This window comes from Hyla sarda, unplaced genomic scaffold (genome assembly GCF_029499605.1).
Source record: "Hyla sarda isolate aHylSar1 unplaced genomic scaffold, aHylSar1.hap1 scaffold_798, whole genome shotgun sequence".
Lineage (NCBI taxonomy): Eukaryota > Metazoa > Chordata > Amphibia > Anura > Hylidae > Hyla > Hyla sarda.
In genome coordinates, this window is record NW_026610823.1 from 94549 (window position 1) to 109012 (window position 14464).

General features: G+C 46.4%; 5 non-coding genes and 2 pseudogenes across 5 annotated transcripts; all 7 read left to right on the forward strand.

The window, feature by feature from the left end:
• Positions 1-333: 333 nt before the first annotated feature.
• LOC130346581 (U2 spliceosomal RNA) lies at positions 334-512 on the forward strand (annotated as a pseudogene).
• A 2096-nt stretch (positions 513-2608) lies between these two features.
• On the forward strand, positions 2609-2799 carry LOC130346621 (U2 spliceosomal RNA). Its single transcript, XR_008884790.1, has one exon. It is a non-coding gene; the product is annotated as a U2 spliceosomal RNA (small nuclear RNA).
• Positions 2800-4888: 2089 nt separating this feature from the next.
• Positions 4889-5079, forward strand: LOC130346623 (U2 spliceosomal RNA). The gene has a single exon (XR_008884792.1). It is a non-coding gene; the product is annotated as a U2 spliceosomal RNA (small nuclear RNA).
• A 2080-nt stretch (positions 5080-7159) lies between these two features.
• LOC130346584 (U2 spliceosomal RNA) lies at positions 7160-7319 on the forward strand (annotated as a pseudogene).
• A 694-nt stretch (positions 7320-8013) lies between these two features.
• LOC130346580 (U2 spliceosomal RNA) lies at positions 8014-8195 on the forward strand. Its single transcript, XR_008884758.1, has one exon. It is a non-coding gene; the product is annotated as a U2 spliceosomal RNA (small nuclear RNA).
• A 2095-nt stretch (positions 8196-10290) lies between these two features.
• On the forward strand, positions 10291-10481 carry LOC130346624 (U2 spliceosomal RNA). Its single transcript, XR_008884793.1, has one exon. It is a non-coding gene; the product is annotated as a U2 spliceosomal RNA (small nuclear RNA).
• Positions 10482-12568: 2087 nt separating this feature from the next.
• Positions 12569-12759, forward strand: LOC130346625 (U2 spliceosomal RNA). The gene has a single exon (XR_008884794.1). It is a non-coding gene; the product is annotated as a U2 spliceosomal RNA (small nuclear RNA).
• The last annotated feature ends 1705 nt before the right edge of the window (positions 12760-14464 follow it).

Below are 14464 nucleotides of genomic sequence, written 5' to 3' on the forward strand. Positions count from 1 at the left end.
TGGCCATTAGGTTCCGCACCTCCCTGCAAACACCCCGGGTACTCCTGCTTTGGCAGGGTACCTACCGTAATCGGCTCTGCGGGCAGATACCTTGGCTAACGCCAAGGGGGATGCCGGGAGCATTTGTGGTCCCCTAGTAGCTTCGGCGAAAAGGGACATCGAACCTGGAACCTCGCAGGTACCTTTTGGTCCGGAGGCGAAGGGTAAGGTTTGTTGGGGGGCCTCTCTCCTATCGGAGAAGGGCTTGTGATAGACCGCATCCTTTGTGCACGTTTTTTTAGTGTAACACGTTTGCACTTTTTCTTGCACTTTGGGTGAATCGAAAGCACGTTCCTCGGCTTTAGATAAAAAAAAAAAAATCTGTTCTTATCAGTTTAATATCTGATACGTCCCCTATCTGGGGACCATATATTAAATGGATTTTTGAGAACGGGGGCCGATTTCGAAGCTTGCTTCCGTCGCCCTATGCATTGACCCGATATGGCAGTATCTTCGGGTACAGTGCACCACCCCCTTACAGGGTTAAAAAGAAAGATTCCTACTTTCATTGCTACCTGCTTGCTGGCTAGCCAGCTAGCCAGCCCTGTGGGCCTTGCTGCTGCTGCAGCCAAAAAACAAAAGGTGGTGCTGCTGCTGCTTCTGCTGCTTCTGCTTCTGCTTGTGTCTGGCCGCTGTTGGAGCGTCCAGGCACAGGACTTCTGCTGCTGCTGACTAAATGGCCTCCTTAATTGGATCATTTGAGTAGCCAGCACACCTGTGCAGGTAGGGCATGACATGATAGGCAGCTGCCTTGATAGCGGGTGGGTGCTGAATGTTCCTAATTGACAAAATAAGATTAATGCTTATGAAGAAATATAAAATCTCATCCCTTCCCCAATATCGCGCCACACCCCTACCCCTTAATTCCCTGGTTGAACTTGATGGACATATGTCTTTTTTCGACCGTACTAACTATGTAACTATGTAACATAACATGGGGGGGGGGGGGGGGTCTCCTGGCTGTTCACACAGGTGTGTCATTGCTGTACATTGACCATGCATTGCTTCTGTGGTATTGCAAAGGCAAAGACAAATGCTTCCAGCCATCCATTGCACTAATGGATTGGTCATCAGCTGGCTGTCTATGTCCCGCATCAATATAGACCAAAGTACAGAGGGTTAGGCTATGCTATTGTGCACCTACCTGATGCATCAGAAGGTGCGAGGCCCTTGCTTAATTCTGTGCACAGACTTTGAGATCTATACTTTAGACTGTATCTAAACCTGCTCCAACATGGACTGACATTCTGGCCTACTTTCAGCCGATGCGACTTGTCTGTCGCTGAACAGTCGCTTTTTATGTATTCAGCACCTATGTATAATGTTGTAAAAATGCTCTAGAAGCTAAAGTCGCAGAAATGTCACACATATTTGGCCTGCAACTTTCTGTGCGACAAATTCAGACAGGAAAAATCAGTATAAATCCTTAGAAAATTATCCCCCAGTGTCTCCATCTGCTGGCGGTATTGAATAAGCATTGCTGCACTGATGGGGTATGCATTAGACGAAAAAAAAGAAGAAAAAGAAGAATAATACGCCCAGAAAAGAGGCGAAAAGGAGAAAAACGTAAAAAAAACGTGAAAAAAAAGTAAGAGGAAGAGAAGGGAAAAAAAGGTGGAAATGGGTTTAAAAGTGATTTCGGCGGAGAAATATATATATATATATATATATATATATATATATATATATATATATACGCGCACACACACACATATATATAAACGTATTCTCCGTTGAGATATTGCAGCCGCTGCTGTGTCCAGGCCCAGGAGCCTTAGCACTGTGCTGTGATGTCACTCAATACCACTGACATCACTAGGTGTAAACAACATCTCTCCTTTGCTGTGTATGTGACTATGGAGCTGTTTGGTGATGTCGTCTATTATGGCCTTCATAGAAGCAACAGGAGATTGTTGCATCCATCTAGAACCCTCAGAACTACAGTGCTATGATGTCACTCACTTCCACAGGCCTTGCAGAGTGTAAACAACAACAACCCAGCTTTGTTGTGTATGTAACCATAGGGATTTGTGATGTCACCTAGAACCTTCACAGCAGCGACAGCTTTATGAGGAGCATCAGCACTGCTCTGCCTGAGCAGAACCATCACCGCCATAGGTTGTCAAATAACCCGGATTTAACCCACACAGGTAAGTCCAATGGGGTGCAGGCATGTCCTCTATGCTTACAGCTTCCCGTGGGTGTTGGTTTGATACCGTTTGGGGACATCCAAGGAGGCATCTGCAGGCAACAAAGGTAGGTGTGTGCTTGTGTGTGTGTTTCCTATGCAGATCCTAAGCCCAGTGTCACATGCAAGTAGGAGGAGTAAGAAGGGTTCCTGGCAAATCCGGGTTATGGATTGCATTTAAAAAGGCCCCGTGGGAGTGCAATGGGCCCCTGTCTTGCTGCTTAGCAATAATGGTATGGGTTTAGGTTCTGCTGTGTGTACTGGTGGTTGACTGCCCCCCAGCCCAGAGTGTGCATGGAAAATTGTCTGGCAGCCTCCCTGACAGCAAGCAGTGATAGTGCCCATGAAGGGCACCTTGTTGGGCCCGCCCCTTTCACGGTTATCGCTTCTCGGCCTTTTGGCTAAGATCAAGTGTAGTATCTGTTCTTATCAGTTTAATATCTGATACGTCCCCTATCTGGGGACCATATATTAAATGGATTTTTGAGAACGGGGGCCGATTTCGAAGCTTGCTTCCGTCGCCCTATGCATTGACCCGATATGGCAGTATCTTCGGGTACAGTGCACCACCCCCTTACAGGGTTAAAAAGAAAGATTCCTACTTTCATTGCTACCTGCTTGCTGGCTAGCCAGCTAGCCAGCCCTGTGGGCCTTGCTGCTGCTGCAGCCAAAAAACAAAAGGTGGTGCTGCTGCTGCTTCTGCTGCTTCTGCTTCTGCTTGTGTCTGGCCGCTGTTGGAGCGTCCAGGCACAGGACTTCTGCTGCTGCTGACTAAATGGCCTCCTTAATTGGATCATTTGAGTAGCCAGCACACCTGTGCAGGTAGGGCATGACATGATAGGCAGCTGCCTTGATAGCGGGTGGGTGCTGAATGTTCCTAATTGACAAAATAAGATTAATGCTTATGAAGAAATATAAAATCTCATCCCTTCCCCAATATCGCGCCACACCCCTACCCCTTAATTCCCTGGTTGAACTTGATGGACATATGTCTTTTTTCGACCGTACTAACTATGTAACTATGTAACATAACATGGGGGGGGGGGGTCTCCTGGCTGTTCACACAGGTGTGTCATTGCTGTACATTGACCATGCATTGCTTCTGTGGTATTGCAAAGGCAAAGACAAATGCTTCCAGCCATCCATTGCACTAATGGATTGGTCATCAGCTGGCTGTCTATGTCCCGCATCAATATAGACCAAAGTACAGAGGGTTAGGCTATGCTATTGTGCACCTACCTGATGCATCAGAAGGTGCGAGGCCCTTGCTAAATTCTGTGCACAGACTTTGAGATCTATACTTTAGACTGTATCTAAACCTGCTCCAACATGGACTGACATTCTGGCCTACTTTCAGCCGATGCGACTTGTCTGTCGCTGAACAGTCGCTTTTTATGTATTCAGCACCTATGTATAATGTTGTAAAAATGCTCTAGAAGCTAAAGTCGCAGAAATGTCACACATATTTGGCCTGCAACTTTCTGTGCGACAAATTCAGACAGGAAAAATCAGTATAAATCCTTAGAAAATTATCCCCCAGTGTCTCCATCTGCTGGCGGTATTGAATAAGCATTGCTGCACTGATGGGGTATGCATTAGACGAAAAAAAAGAAGAAAAAGAAGAATAATACGCCCAGAAAAGAGGCGAAAAGGAGAAAAACGTAAAAAAACGTGAAAAAAAAGTAAGAGGAAGAGAAGGGAAAAAAAGGTGGAAATGGGTTTAAAAGTGATTTCGGCGGAGAAATATATATATATATATATATATATATATATATATATATATATATACGCGCACACACACACATATATATAAACGTATTCTCCGTTGAGATATTGCAGCCGCTGCTGTGTCCAGGCCCAGGAGCCTTAGCACTGTGCTGTGATGTCACTCAATACCACTGACATCACTAGGTGTAAACAACATCTCTCCTTTGCTGTGTATGTGACTATGGAGCTGTTTGGTGATGTCGTCTATTATGGCCTTCATAGAAGCAACAGGAGATTGTTGCATCCATCTAGAACCCTCAGAACTACAGTGCTATGATGTCACTCACTTCCACAGGCCTTGCAGAGTGTAAACAACAACAACCCAGCTTTGTTGTGTATGTAACCATAGGGATTTGTGATGTCACCTAGAACCTTCACAGCAGCGACAGCTTTATGAGGAGCATCAGCACTGCTCTGCCTGAGCAGAACCATCACCGCCATAGGTTGTCAAATAACCCGGATTTAACCCACACAGGTAAGTCCAATGGGGTGCAGGCATGTCCTCTATGCTTACAGCTTCCCGTGGGTGTTGGTTTGATACCGTTTGGGGACAGCCAAGGAGGCATCTGCAGGCAACAAAGGTAGGTGTGTGCTTGTGTGTGTGTTTCCTATGCAGATCCTAAGCCCAGTGTCACATGCAAGTAGGAGGAGTAAGAAGGGTTCCTGGCAAATCCGGGTTATGGATTGCATTTAAAAAGGCCCCGTGGGAGTGCAATGGGCCCCTGTCTTGCTGCTTAGCAATAATGGTATGGGTTTAGGTTCTGCTGTGTGTACTGGTGGTTGACTGCCCCCCAGCCCAGAGTGTGCATGGAAAATTGTCTGGCAGCCTCCCTGACAGCAAGCAGTGATAGTGCCCATGAAGGGCACCTTGTTGGGCCCGCCCCTTTCACGGTTATCGCTTCTCGGCCTTTTGGCTAAGATCAAGTGTAGTATCTGTTCTTATCAGTTTAATATCTGATACGTCCCCTATCTGGGGACCATATATTAAATGGATTTTTGAGAACGGGGGCCGATTTCGAAGCTTGCTTCCGTCGCCCTATGCATTGACCCGATATGGCAGTATCTTCGGGTACAGTGCACCACCCCCTTACAGGGTTAAAAAGAAAGATTCCTACTTTCATTGCTACCTGCTTGCTGGCTAGCCAGCTAGCCAGCCCTGTGGGCCTTGCTGCTGCTGCAGCCAAAAAACAAAAGGTGGTGCTGCTGCTGCTTCTGCTGCTTCTGCTTCTGCTTGTGTCTGGCCGCTGTTGGAGCGTCCAGGCACAGGACTTCTGCTGCTGCTGACTAAATGGCCTCCTTAATTGGATCATTTGAGTAGCCAGCACACCTGTGCAGGTAGGGCATGACATGATAGGCAGCTGCCTTGATAGCGGGTGGGTGCTGAATGTTCCTAATTGACAAAATAAGATTAATGCTTATGAAGAAATATAAAATCTCATCCCTTCCCCAATATCGCGCCACACCCCTACCCCTTAATTCCCTGGTTGAACTTGATGGACATATGTCTTTTTTCGACTGTACTAACTATGTAACTATGTAACATAACATGGGGGGGGGGGGGTCTCCTGGCTGTTCACACAGGTGTGTCATTGCTGTACATTGACCATGCATTGCTTCTGTGGTATTGCAAAGGCAAAGACAAATGCTTCCAGCCATCCACTGCACTAATGGATTGGTCATCAGCTGGCTGTCTATGTCCCGCATCAATATAGACCAAAGTACAGAGGGTTAGGCTATGCTATTGTGCACCTACCTGATGCATCAGAAGGTGCGAGGCCCTTGCTAAATTCTGTGCACAGACTTTGAGATCTATACTTTAGACTGTATCTAAACCTGCTCCAACATGGACTGACATTCTGGCCTACTTTCAGCCGATGTGACTTGTCTGTCGCTGAACAGTCGCTTTTTATGTATTCAGCACCTATGTATAATGTTGTAAAAATGCTCTAGAAGCTAAAGTCGCAGAAATGTCACACATATTTGGCCTGCAACTTTCTGTGCGACAAATTCAGACAGGAAAAATCAGTATAAATCCTTAGAAAATTATCCCCCAGTGTCTCCATCTGCTGGCGGTATTGAATAAGCATTGCTGCACTGATGGGGTATGCATTAGACGAAAAAAAAGAAGAAAAAGAAGAATAATACGCCCAGAAAAGAGGCGAAAAGGAGAAAAACGTAAAAAAACGTGAAAAAAAAGTAAGAGGAAGAGAAGGGAAAAAAAGGTGGAAATGGGTTTAAAAGTGATTTCGGCGGAGAAATATATATATATATATATATATATATATATATATACGCGCACACACACACATATATATAAACGTATTCTCCTTTGAGATATTGCAGCCGCTGCTGTGTCCAGGCCCAGGAGCCTTAGCACTGTGCTGTGATGTCACTCAATACCACTGACATCACTAGGTGTAAACAACATCTCTCCTTTGCTGTGTATGTGACTATGGAGCTGTTTGGTGATGTCGTCTATTATGGCCTTCATAGAAGCAACAGGAGATTGTTGCATCCATCTAGAACCCTCAGAACTACAGTGCTATGATGTCACTCACTTCCACAGGCCTTGCAGAGTGTAAACAACAACAACCCAGCTTTGTTGTGTATGTAACCATAGGGATTTGTGATGTCACCTAGAACCTTCACAGCAGCGACAGCTTTATGAGGAGCATCAGCACTGCTCTGCCTGAGCAGAACCATCACCGCCATAGGTTGTCAAATAACCCGGATTTAACCCACACAGGTAAGTCCAATGGGGTGCAGGCATGTCCTCTATGCTTACAGCTTCCCGTGGGTGTTGGTTTGATACCGTTTGGGGACAGCCAAGGAGGCATCTGCAGGCAACAAAGGTAGGTGTGTGCTTGTGTGTGTGTTTCCTATGCAGATCCTAAGCCCAGTGTCACATGCAAGTAGGAGGAGTAAGAAGGGTTCCTGGCAAATCCGGGTTATGGATTGCATTTAAAAAGGCCCCGTGGGAGTGCAATGGGCCCCTGTCTTGCTGCTTAGCAATAATGGTATGGGTTTAGGTTCTGCTGTGTGTACTGGTGGTTGACTGCCCCCCAGCCCAGAGTGTGCATGGAAAATTGTCTGGCAGCCTCCCTGACAGCAAGCAGTGATAGTGCCCATGAAGGGCACCTTGTTGGGCCCGCCCCTTTCACGGTTATCGCTTCTCGGCCTTTTGGCTAAGATCAAGTGTAGTATCTGTTCTTATCAGTTTTCATGCTGGTGGGGATGGGTGCTGCATGGAGGATGCAGGTGTACCAGGGCTTTCCGGGGCTGGTTCTGAGGAATCAGCTCGACGGCTGCCCCGATGTGACCTGTTCCCTTCGGGTCTCGCCATGAGGCTGAGAGGGTCTAGAGCCGAGGTACTTTTGTGCCTCGGGGAGTGGTGACCCCGAGGTGCCGAAACTCACTGGGAGAATAGACTCACTGAGTTGAAGCACGGGCACCATAATCTCTTCACCTTGTGGCACTCACCTCTTGATTCCCGGCCTTCTGGCTAGGATCAGAGAAATTTTTATAGATCCGGCCGGATGTCCGGGCAGTATATCTGCACACATTCACTTATTTATTTCTTTTTTGTCTCACTGTGTCACTTTTTGCGTGTTGTGTGTTCACAGGATTTGTCAGGATGCGGTAGCCCTTCTGGGTGTCCCTCCTGGCGGTCTAAGGGAGGTGTGTGTGGCCATTAGGTTCCGCACCTCCCTGCAAACACCCCGGGTACTCCTGCTTTGGCAGGGTACCTACCGTAATCGGCTCTGCGGGCAGATACCTTGGCTAACGCCAAGGGGGATGCCGGGAGCATTTGTGGTCCCCTAGTAGCTTCGGCGAAAAGGGACATCGAACCTGGAACCTCGCAGGTACCTTTTGGTCCGGAGGCGAAGGGTAAGGTTTGTTGGGGGGCCTCTCTCCTATCGGAGAAGGGCTTGCGATAGACCGCATCCTTTGTGCACGTTTTTTTTAGTGTAACACGTTTGCACTTTTTCTTGCACTTTGGGTGAATCGAAAGCACGTTCCTCGGCTTTAGATAAAAAAAAAAAAAAAATCTGTTCTTATCAGTTTAATATCTGATACGTCCCCTATCTGGGGACCATATATTAAATGGATTTTTGAGAACGGGGGCCGATTTCGAAGCTTGCTTCCGTCGCCCTATGCATTGACCCGATATGGCAGTATCTTCGGGTACAGTGCACCACCCCCTTACAGGGTTAAAAAGAAAGATTCCTACTTTCATTGCTACCTGCTTGCTGGCTAGCCAGCTAGCCAGCCCTGTGGGCCTTGCTGCTGCTGCAGCCAAAAAACAAAAGGTGGTGCTGCTGCTGCTTCTGCTGCTTCTGCTTCTGCTTGTGTCTGGCCGCTGTTGGAGCGTCCAGGCACAGGACTTCTGCTGCTGCTGACTAAATGGCCTCCTTAATTGGATCATTTGAGTAGCCAGCACACCTGTGCAGGTAGGGCATGACATGATAGGCAGCTGCCTTGATAGCGGGTGGGTGCTGAATGTTCCTAATTGACAAAATAAGATTAATGCTTATGAAGAAATATAAAATCTCATCCCTTCCCCAATATCGCGCCACACCCCTACCCCTTAATTCCCTGGTTGAACTTGATGGACATATGTCTTTTTTCGACCGTACTAACTATGTAACTATGTAACATAACATGGGGGGGGGGGGGGGGGGTCTCCTGGCTGTTCACACAGGTGTGTCATTGCTGTACATTGACCATGCATTGCTTCTGTGGTATTGCAAAGGCAAAGACAAATGCTTCCAGCCATCCATTGCACTAATGGATTGGTCATCAGCTGGCTGTCTATGTCCCGCATCAATATAGACCAAAGTACAGAGGGTTAGGCTATGCTATTGTGCACCTACCTGATGCATCAGAAGGTGCGAGGCCCTTGCTAAATTCTGTGCACAGACTTTGAGATCTATACTTTAGACTGTATCTAAACCTGCTCCAACATGGACTGACATTCTGGCCTACTTTCAGCCGATGCGACTTGTCTGTCGCTGAACAGTCGCTTTTTATGTATTCAGCACCTATGTATAATGTTGTAAAAATGCTCTAGAAGCTAAAGTCGCAGAAATGTCACACATATTTGGCCTGCAACTTTCTGTGCGACAAATTCAGACAGGAAAAATCAGTATAAATCCTTAGAAAATTATCCCCCAGTGTCTCCATCTGCTGGCGGTATTGAATAAGCATTGCTGCACTGATGGGGTATGCATTAGACGAAAAAAAAGAAGAAAAAGAAGAATAATACGCCCAGAAAAGAGGCGAAAAGGAGAAAAACGTAAAAAAACGTGAAAAAAAAGTAAGAGGAAGAGAAGGGAAAAAAAGGTGGAAATGGGTTTAAAAGTGATTTCGGCGGAGAAATATATATATATATATATATATATATATATATATATATATATATACGCGCACACACACACATATATATAAACGTATTCTCCGTTGAGATATTGCAGCCGCTGCTGTGTCCAGGCCCAGGAGCCTTAGCACTGTGCTGTGATGTCACTCAATACCACTGACATCACTAGGTGTAAACAACATCTCTCCTTTGCTGTGTATGTGACTATGGAGCTGTTTGGTGATGTCGTCTATTATGGCCTTCATAGAAGCAACAGGAGATTGTTGCATCCATCTAGAACCCTCAGAACTACAGTGCTATGATGTCACTCACTTCCACAGGCCTTGCAGAGTGTAAACAACAACAACCCAGCTTTGTTGTGTATGTAACCATAGGGATTTGTGATGTCACCTAGAACCTTCACAGCAGCGACAGCTTTATGAGGAGCATCAGCACTGCTCTGCCTGAGCAGAACCATCACCGCCATAGGTTGTCAAATAACCCGGATTTAACCCACACAGGTAAGTCCAATGGGGTGCAGGCATGTCCTCTATGCTTACAGCTTCCCGTGGGTGTTGGTTTGATACCGTTTGGGGACAGCCAAGGAGGCATCTGCAGGCAACAAAGGTAGGTGTGTGCTTGTGTGTGTGTTTCCTATGCAGATCCTAAGCCCAGTGTCACATGCAAGTAGGAGGAGTAAGAAGGGTTCCTGGCAAATCCGGGTTATGGATTGCATTTAAAAAGGCCCCGTGGGAGTGCAATGGGCCCCTGTCTTGCTGCTTAGCAATAATGGTATGGGTTTAGGTTCTGCTGTGTGTACTGGTGGTTGACTGCCCCCCAGCCCAGAGTGTGCATGGAAAATTGTCTGGCAGCCTCCCTGACAGCAAGCAGTGATAGTGCCCATGAAGGGCACCTTGTTGGGCCCGCCCCTTTCACGGTTATCGCTTCTCGGCCTTTTGGCTAAGATCAAGTGTAGTATCTGTTCTTATCAGTTTAATATCTGATACGTCCCCTATCTGGGGACCATATATTAAATGGATTTTTGAGAACGGGGGCCGATTTCGAAGCTTGCTTCCGTCGCCCTATGCATTGACCCGATATGGCAGTATCTTCGGGTACAGTGCACCACCCCCTTACAGGGTTAAAAAGAAAGATTCCTACTTTCATTGCTACCTGCTTGCTGGCTAGCCAGCTAGCCAGCCCTGTGGGCCTTGCTGCTGCTGCAGCCAAAAAACAAAAGGTGGTGCTGCTGCTGCTTCTGCTGCTTCTGCTTGTGTCTGGCCGCTGTTGGAGCGTCCAGGCACAGGACTTCTGCTGCTGCTGACTAAATGGCCTCCTTAATTGGATCATTTGAGTAGCCAGCACACCTGTGCAGGTAGGGCATGACATGATAGGCAGCTGCCTTGATAGCGGGTGGGTGCTGAATGTTCCTAATTGACAAAATAAGATTAATGCTTATGAAGAAATATAAAATCTCATCCCTTCCCCAATATCGCGCCACACCCCTACCCCTTAATTCCCTGGTTGAACTTGATGGACATATGTCTTTTTTCGACCGTACTAACTATGTAACTATGTAACATAACATGGGGGGGGGGGGGGGGTCTCCTGGCTGTTCACACAGGTGTGTCATTGCTGTACATTGACCATGCATTGCTTCTGTGGTATTGCAAAGGCAAAGACAAATGCTTCCAGCCATCCATTGCACTAATGGATTGGTCATCAGCTGGCTGTCTATGTCCCGCATCAATATAGACCAAAGTACAGAGGGTTAGGCTATGCTATTGTGCACCTACCTGATGCATCAGAAGGTGCGAGGCCCTTGCTAAATTCTGTGCACAGACTTTGAGATCTATACTTTAGACTGTATCTAAACCTGCTCCAACATGGACTGACATTCTGGCCTACTTTCAGCCGATGCGACTTGTCTGTCGCTGAACAGTCGCTTTTTATGTATTCAGCACCTATGTATAATGTTGTAAAAATGCTCTAGAAGCTAAAGTCGCAGAAATGTCACACATATTTGGCCTGCAACTTTCTGTGCGACAAATTCAGACAGGAAAAATCAGTATAAATCCTTAGAAAATTATCCCCCAGTGTCTCCATCTGCTGGCGGTATTGAATAAGCATTGCTGCACTGATGGGGTATGCATTAGACGAAAAAAAAGAAGAAAAAGAAGAATAATACGCCCAGAAAAGAGGCGAAAAGGAGAAAAACGTAAAAAAACGTGAAAAAAAAGTAAGAGGAAGAGAAGGGAAAAAAAGGTGGAAATGGGTTTAAAAGTGATTTCGGCGGAGAAATATATATATATATATATATATATATATATATATATATATATATACGCGCACACACACACATATATATAAACGTATTCTCCGTTGAGATATTGCAGCCGCTGCTGTGTCCAGGCCCAGGAGCCTTAGCACTGTGCTGTGATGTCACTCAATACCACTGACATCACTAGGTGTAAACAACATCTCTCCTTTGCTGTGTATGTGACTATGGAGCTGTTTGGTGATGTCGTCTATTATGGCCTTCATAGAAGCAACAGGAGATTGTTGCATCCATCTAGAACCCTCAGAACTACAGTGCTATGATGTCACTCACTTCCACAGGCCTTGCAGAGTGTAAACAACAACAACCCAGCTTTGTTGTGTATGTAACCATAGGGATTTGTGATGTCACCTAGAACCTTCACAGCAGCGACAGCTTTATGAGGAGCATCAGCACTGCTCTGCCTGAGCAGAACCATCACCGCCATAGGTTGTCAAATAACCCGGATTTAACCCACACAGGTAAGTCCAATGGGGTGCAGGCATGTCCTCTATGCTTACAGCTTCCCGTGGGTGTTGGTTTGATACCGTTTGGGGACAGCCAAGGAGGCATCTGCAGGCAACAAAGGTAGGTGTGTGCTTGTGTGTGTGTTTCCTATGCAGATCCTAAGCCCAGTGTCACATGCAAGTAGGAGGAGTAAGAAGGGTTCCTGGCAAATCCGGGTTATGGATTGCATTTAAAAAGGCCCCGTGGGAGTGCAATGGGCCCCTGTCTTGCTGCTTAGCAATAATGGTATGGGTTTAGGTTCTGCTGTGTGTACTGGTGGTTGACTGCCCCCCAGCCCAGAGTGTGCATGGAAAATTGTCTGGCAGCCTCCCTGACAGCAAGCAGTGATAGTGCCCATGAAGGGGACCTTGTTGGGCCCGCCCCTTTCACGGTTATCGCTTCTCGGCCTTTTGGCTAAGATCAAGTGTAGTATCTGTTCTTATCAGTTTAATATCTGATACGTCCCCTATCTGGGGACCATATATTAAATGGATTTTTGAGAACGGGGGCCGATTTCGAAGCTTGCTTCCGTCGCCCTATGCATTGACCCGATATGGCAGTATCTTCGGGTACAGTGCACCACCCCCTTACAGGGTTAAAAAGAAAGATTCCTACTTTCATTGCTACCTGCTTGCTGGCTAGCCAGCTAGCCAGCCCTGTGGGCCTTGCTGCTGCAGCCAAAAAACAAAAGGTGGTGCTGCTGCTGCTGCTGCTGCTTCTGCTTCTGCTTGTGTCTGGCCCCTGTTGGAGCGTCCAGGCACAGGACTTCTGCTGCTGCTGACTAAATGGCCTCCTTAATTGGATCATTTGAGTAGCCAGCACACCTGTGCAGGTAGGGCATGACATGATAGGCAGCTGCCTTGATAGCGGGTGGGTGCTGAATGTTCCTAATTGACAAAATAAGATTAATGCTTATGAAGAAATATAAAATCTCATCCCTTCCCCAATATCGCGCCACACCCCTACCCCTTAATTCCCTGGTTGAACTTGATGGACATATGTCTTTTTTCGACCGTACTAACTATGTAACTATGTAACATAACATGGGGGGGGGGGGGGTCTCCTGGCTGTTCACACAGGTGTGTCATTGCTGTACATTGACCATGCATTGCTTCTGTGGTATTGCAAAGGCAAAGACAAATGCTTCCAGCCATCCATTGCACTAATGGATTGGTCATCAGCTGGCTGTCTATGTCCCGCATCAATATAGACCAAAGTACAGAGGGTTAGGCTATGCTATTGTGCACCTACCTGATGCATCAGAAGGTGCGAGGCCCTTGCTAAATTCTGTGCACAGACTTTGAGATCTATACTTTAGACTGTATCTAAACCTGCTCCAACATGGACTGACATTCTGGCCTACTTTCAGCCGATGCGACTTGTCTGTCGCTGAACAGTCGCTTTTTATGTATTCAGCACCTATGTATAATGTTGTAAAAATGCTCTAGAAGCTAAAGTCGCAGAAATGTCACACATATTTGGCCTGCAACTTTCTGTGCGACAAATTCAGACAGGAAAAATCAGTATAAATCCTTAGAAAATTATCCCCCAGTGTCTCCATCTGCTGGCGGTATTGAATAAGCATTGCTGCACTGATGGGGTATGCATTAGACGAAAAAAAAGAAGAAAAAGAAGAATAATACGCCCAGAAAAGAGGCGAAAAGGAGAAAAACGTAAAAAAACGTGAAAAAAAAGTAAGAGGAAGAGAAGGGAAAAAAAGGTGGAAATGGGTTTAAAAGTGATTTCGGCGGAGAAATATATATATATATATATATATATATATATATATATATATATATATATATATACGCGCACACACACACATATATATAAACGTATTCTCCGTTGAGATATTGCAGCCGCTGCTGTGTCCAGGCCCAGGAGCCTTAGCACTGTGCTGTGATGTCACTCAATACCACTGACATCACTAGGTGTAAACAACATCTCTCCTTTGCTGTGTATGTGACTATGGAGCTGTTTGGTGATGTCGTCTATTATGGCCTTCATAGAAGCAACAGGAGATTGTTGCATCCATCTAGAACCCTCAGAACTACAGTGCTATGATGTCACTCACTTCCACAGGCCTTGCAGAGTGTAAACAACAACAACCCAGCTTTGTTGTGTATGTAACCATAGGGATTTGTGATGTCACCTAGAACCTTCACAGCAGCGACAGCTTTATGAGGAGCATCAGCACTGCTCTGCCTGAGCAGAACCATCACCGCCATAGGTTGTCAAATAACCCGGATTTAACCCACACAGGTAAGTCCAATGGGGTGCAGGCATGTCC